The sequence below is a fragment of the Charadrius vociferus genome, unplaced genomic scaffold (assembly GCF_000708025.1).
Source record: "Charadrius vociferus isolate BGI_N301 unplaced genomic scaffold, ASM70802v2 scaffold266, whole genome shotgun sequence".
Taxonomy (NCBI): Eukaryota; Metazoa; Chordata; class Aves; order Charadriiformes; family Charadriidae; genus Charadrius; species Charadrius vociferus.
Window position 1 is genome coordinate 3,079,599 of NW_009649114.1, and position 5,482 is coordinate 3,085,080.

Here is a 5,482-nt window from a genome sequence, read left to right on the forward strand (position 1 = left end):
AGGGCCTTCTCTGCTGTGAGGGCGGCAGAGCAGTGGCACAGGCTGCCCAGAGAGGTGGGGGAGTCTCCCCCTCTGGAGCCATCCCAAACCCCCCTGGACGCCGTCCTGTGCCACTGCTGGAGGTGCCCCTGCTCTGGTGGGGGGTGGGATGGGGGAGCTCCAGAGGGCCCTTCCAGCCCCCACCAGTCTGGGATGCTGTGAATCCATTGGCACATCAGCGCCCGTGGAAGCCAAGCAGAGGACTGGAAGCGCCGCGGAGACGGGCAGCAGCAGTGCCGCCTCCGCACGGGAGGCTGCAGGGGATGGGGACGGGGTCAGGAGGGCGGCACGGGGGCCTCATCCAGCCCCTTCGCATGGCGGGAGTGGAGCAGAGCCCAGCCACATCTCCCTGGGGATGGGCCCCCGGTGGGTGGGAGATGCTGAATACAGCCCGGGACAGCCCAGATGGGCCAGCGCAGCCCTAAATGCAGGGCTCAAAGGACATTTGGGCTCCATCACCTCCTCGCAGGGGTACGAACTGCCCCAAATCCACTCTCCCTGCCTGAGCCACCCCCTCCCCTCTTCACTCGCAGCTCCTAAACATTTCCCCCACGGCACGGATACTTTGGTAATTGCCGGGATGCGCGGCCGGAGCCAGCACACATCGGTCCCTCGTGTTTGGTGGGCTGCGGTCCTCAGGGGAGGACTGCGAAGATGGTGAGCGTTTGATCAACAGCTGAGATCGCAGCCACAGCAGCATCCCTGGCTGTCCCCCACAGCATCCTCGGTGCGGCAGATGGACAAAGGCACACGAAAACCTTGGGGCAGGGAAGGCAGAGCCAGGCAGCAGGAGGGGCGGCGGCAGGGGGCATTCCTGTCACATCCATCACTTGCTTGGAAAGAAGGACTTTTTTTAGAGGAGAACCAGAGAGAAAGGAGCAGATTCTCTGATAGAACTTAGAAAACACCAATTCTGCTTCCAGGCGGCCCATGTTACTCTCTTGGCGGGGGCTGAACTCACCCCTGTGCACGGGGAGCCCAGAGGTGGGTGAAGGTGCCCCTCAGAGCAGGGCTTGGGATGCAGGCGCAGCACCGCGGCCCTCCGGGGTTTAAATGCCTAAGAGGAGAGCATCCCCAGCAGGGACCATGGCCTGGAGGGTGCGACACAGCGCCTTTTTCTGCCCACCGGCCCCGGGCACGCCACGCCGGCTGGCATCGCACACCGAGGCGGAGGAGACGGCAGAGCAGAAGGTGGAGCAGCCCTGGGCCAAAGCAATGGGTTGCAGCACATAATTTAATTGGAGCGAAAAGGGAGGAGGGAAGAAGGAGCTCCGCGCCGAACACAAAGCAGATGAGAGCCGGGAGTAATAAAATATTCCAAAACTAGATTAAGAAATTACAAGTGGGGAAGGCAGAGCGCTGGCTGGGCACACGGTCCCGCTGCAGCTGGGACCGGAGCACACACCTCCCCGCGGTATTGTGTGTTTTTATCGGATGAGGCAGCTTGCCATCCCGCTGTGAAAATGAATCTGCTTTTGGTGTATGATTAAAGCAAGCACTCCCGCTCCCCTTGTTTCTGAAGGCTTCGGAGGCCTTTTTAAAGGAACACCTGTTACCAGGACCTGGTTAATGACTCATTTGGGGAATACTTGAGGCTCTTCTCTGCTTAATAGGTTTTGCATGAGCAGAGAAGGGGATCCAGGAGAGACCGGGGCGCCTGGAAGCAGCAGGGTTTGTCGGTCCCCACGAGGATTTGCTGCTCGAAGCGATTGCCTTTGCTCCTGGCCCCACTTTGCCCTGCGGGGACGGGGACGGGGGCCACGTCACACAGTGGGGCTTTAGCTGGAGCACCGGGGAGGTATTCCCGGGGAGGTATTCCCAGGGAGGTGTTCCCGGGGAGGTGTTCCTGGCCCGCCGGCAGCAGAGGAGCTGGCTGCATTGCTGATGGGCTTGGGAAAGGCTGGAAATTTCTAGGCGCCGCCGAAACCCATCCTCACAGCCAGCCCAAGCGGGTGGACGGGTCAGCGGGCAGCCGACAGCTCCTGACCTTTGCAGCACTCAGCTGGAGCGATAAAAATGAGATTCGTTATCTCCTTCCTAAGATGAATTTTTGGTGAAAGACGGGAGTCCCCTGAGTGTTTGCATGGCCAGGCACAAGCGACCTGCTGTTCCCTACGTTGGGGCAGCGAGAGAGTTTGGGGCGATGCAGTTCCAGGGCACATACTCCATCTCATCCCTCCTGTCCTGCCAAAAAGCCACCCGTGGCGATGCCCACCCGTTAGCAGGAGGCATCGCTGCACGGCCAGGCTGCAGGTGCCACGCAGCAGCGCTGTGTTGGGGCAAACAGCAACGGGGGGAGAGGTCCAGTATCCATCACTGTGCAGAGGACAGCGGTACTGGTGGATTCGGCACGGCTTGGTGGGATGCTGCCCCTGCAGAGCCACACAAGGAGCTCGCACAGGCCGCTGTGCTGCAGCCGCGTCCTTTAGGAAAGACAAGAAAGCACTGGAAGTGATGGAAGAAAGCGAGCGGAGGGAAACTGATTCCCTGGAAAACGCATCCGAGAGGTACAGAGGGCCGAGCGGGGGCTCTGCCCACTGGCTCCAGAGCAGCTGGCGGAGGAGCGGATGCTTCTGCACATGAAACAGGAATGGCTCCTTTTGTAGGAAGTTTTTCCTTCCCCAGGTGTGGGCAGAAGGCACCTCCCCGCTGTCAGCAGCGCTGCCGGTGCCTGGCAGTGGGTAATTAAAGCCTTTTATTCAGTGCCTGGAGGCACGGAGGCATCAAGGGCTCTTATCAAAGAAGAAACCCAGCGGGCTGGCTTTGTGCAGAGGGGAGGGAAGAGATGCCAAGGCTGCCTGTGCCGCTTTAAAGAAAGTTTTGGCTTCATTCTCCTCTCCTAACTCTTTAAATCCACCTTGCGAACAACTAATACACATTTACACACTGCTCCGCAGCGTTCAGCTGGGCAGAGGCCAACTCCTCACACCGCAGCTGGGGCCAGCGCCAGCACAGGGCTGAGCGGCTCCATCACCCGACAGTGGTCCTCGTCCTCCTCTTGCTCTGGATCAGGGTCTGGGTTCAAAAGCCCCACAGCTCTACGTGATAAAGGAAATGTCTCCCACTCACCCTGAACGTGCACCTGCATGGGATGGCGATCAAGGGGTTCCTCTGACCGGCTCTGCCGTGGCATCTGGAGACACTTGGACACCATCCACACCATGCAAAGGACACCAGCAGCTATTCAAGACAGACAGGAAGATCTGTGTCCATGGATGGGAGGGACGAACAGCCCCCCAAAAGCACTGGCAGAAGTGCTGGCTGCAGCCCTGTAACACACACACACGCACGCGCGCACACGTGCAATGCTGAGGCCACACACAACTCAGTGCATTGTGTGGGCAGATGCCCGCTCTGCTGTGGCACCCCAAGCACAGCGTCACCGGAGTGGTGTCCCCAGCCCAGGTCTGGGGGACCTGTGCCTTCCCCGCAGGGTGACGGTGCCAGGTCGGGGCTCAGCAGCCTGTGCCGTTTGGGGAGCAGGAGGAGCGCAGAGGCGACATGGACAGAGCTCCAAGGTGGAGTGAATTTTCCAGCTCTCAGATATAAGGAAGAATCATAATGTCATTTATCATCTTTAAAGATACGCAGAGTTGGCGAGAGAATGAATTCTTCTTCATAACCCAGTTCCCAGGATATTTTTACTGTGCATCATAAATTATAATACCTTTTTATTTTTGCTTTATGGCCTGTCCCTCGCCAATTCCGGTGATTTACATCCTCATTCCCCCCCCGCCCCTCAGTGCTTTAGGAACGATCCCTGCCTGTCTCTCTCCTCTTCTCACCAGCTCCCCAATCTCTCCCCTTCCACCAGCTCTTTCCCCTGTTGCCCACCCATGCTCCAGACCGGGCTGGGGCTGGAGAGCAGAGAGCATCTCCATCCCAGTGAGGAGTGATGGCTGGCACCTCTGGGCTCTACAGAGCCTCAGGCAAACATAGCCCGTGGCCGCAGCTCCAACCCACCGCCTTCGCAGCGATGCAGCAGCACAAGCCCCCGTGCAGCAGGAGGGAGACCGCCGCTCGCTCCTGGCAGCACTGCGCCAGCCCGGCGGCTCCCTCGGCACCGACCCCGGTTGCTGAAACAACCTCGAACACACCCTGCCCCAACACACCTGGGTTTACAGCACAACTCCAGATGTTTTCCAGGCTAGAACGGCTCTGAGCTTGCTAAGCTTGGCCCTGCTTCCATGCAGCCTTCTCTCCGTTGTGCACGGGTTTTTGAGTCCTGTTTGGTTTTCTGCACCAGTAGCAGCTTGAGGAAGCGCAGTGGCGTGGGTCGGGGTGGGGATTTCAGCTCCGTTTGCATCTGAAATTCAAAAGGGAGCCCCGGCAGTGCAGGTGAATTAATGTAAAACTGCGCAGCTGCTGCCTGAGCCAGCACAAGTGATCCCAAACCCTCGGTACGAAGCTCAGAGGAGAGCAGCCCACTCGGGACAGCCTTTCACACCACCACCGATGGCTGCTTACTGCTGTGGCGGTGCCCGGGGGCCCGCGGGGACCCCACTCCTCGGCTCAGCATCGCTGTGTCCGTGGTGCAGCAATCTCGGGAGCCGTCACTCGCTGCCAGCCTTGCCAGCATCCTCCCATCTCCGCCACCGGCCAGGACCAGCCCAGCTGAAAGGCGCTCGGGGTATTTCCCCCAGCTCCTTTCTTGGCAAAACCTTCTCCCGTTAAAGAAAGAGCTGTTCGCAAACCACTCTGCGTGTGCGACCCCCCTGCGAGAGAGGGGGTAGGGTGAAACAAAGAGACCTTTTCAGTGGCCTCAGCATCCCTCCAGCAATTACAGCCCGACACCGCACTTGCGGTGGAAAAATCAGTCATAAAGCAGAAGACAGAGGGAGGAGAGGTGAGTGTTTATCCCTGAGAAATATGGAGATTTGCCGCGATGAGGCTGGCTAAGAACATTACATTCGGCATGCTAAGCCGGAGAGTTTCAGCAGGTTTATTCAGGGCTCAGGCGTTAGGCTCTCTATCAGGAGAGAGGCTTTAAGTGTGTTGGGGATTTACAGGCAACAAGAGAAGAAAACAGCCGGCTCCTCAGGAATAGCCCGGCAAGGCTGACGTCGCAGACAGGACTGTATTTTCCTTGCTCTATAAGATGCTTAGGGGCAGCGACCGCCTTTCCGAGGCCGATACGGGATTTCTAGGACTAATGCAAAAAAAACCCCTCAATCAGAGTCATTCACATTTCCCATCTTTTTTCATAGAAACACGTAGTCTCAGCTAAGCGCCCGGCAATGGGAAGTCTCCCTTGCACGGTCCCGCACCGATGCACCCTCCATGCCCTTAAAATCCGCACGTGGGATGGGCAGGGAGGAAGAAGAACTGCTAAATGCGCGGTTATAGCTGGCTGGCAGCAAGTCAGCGGCAGGATTGGAGCCGCACTTGGCTCCCGTCCTTCCCCACTGCATCTGGGGCTTCGCAGAGAAAAATTAAGAGTACG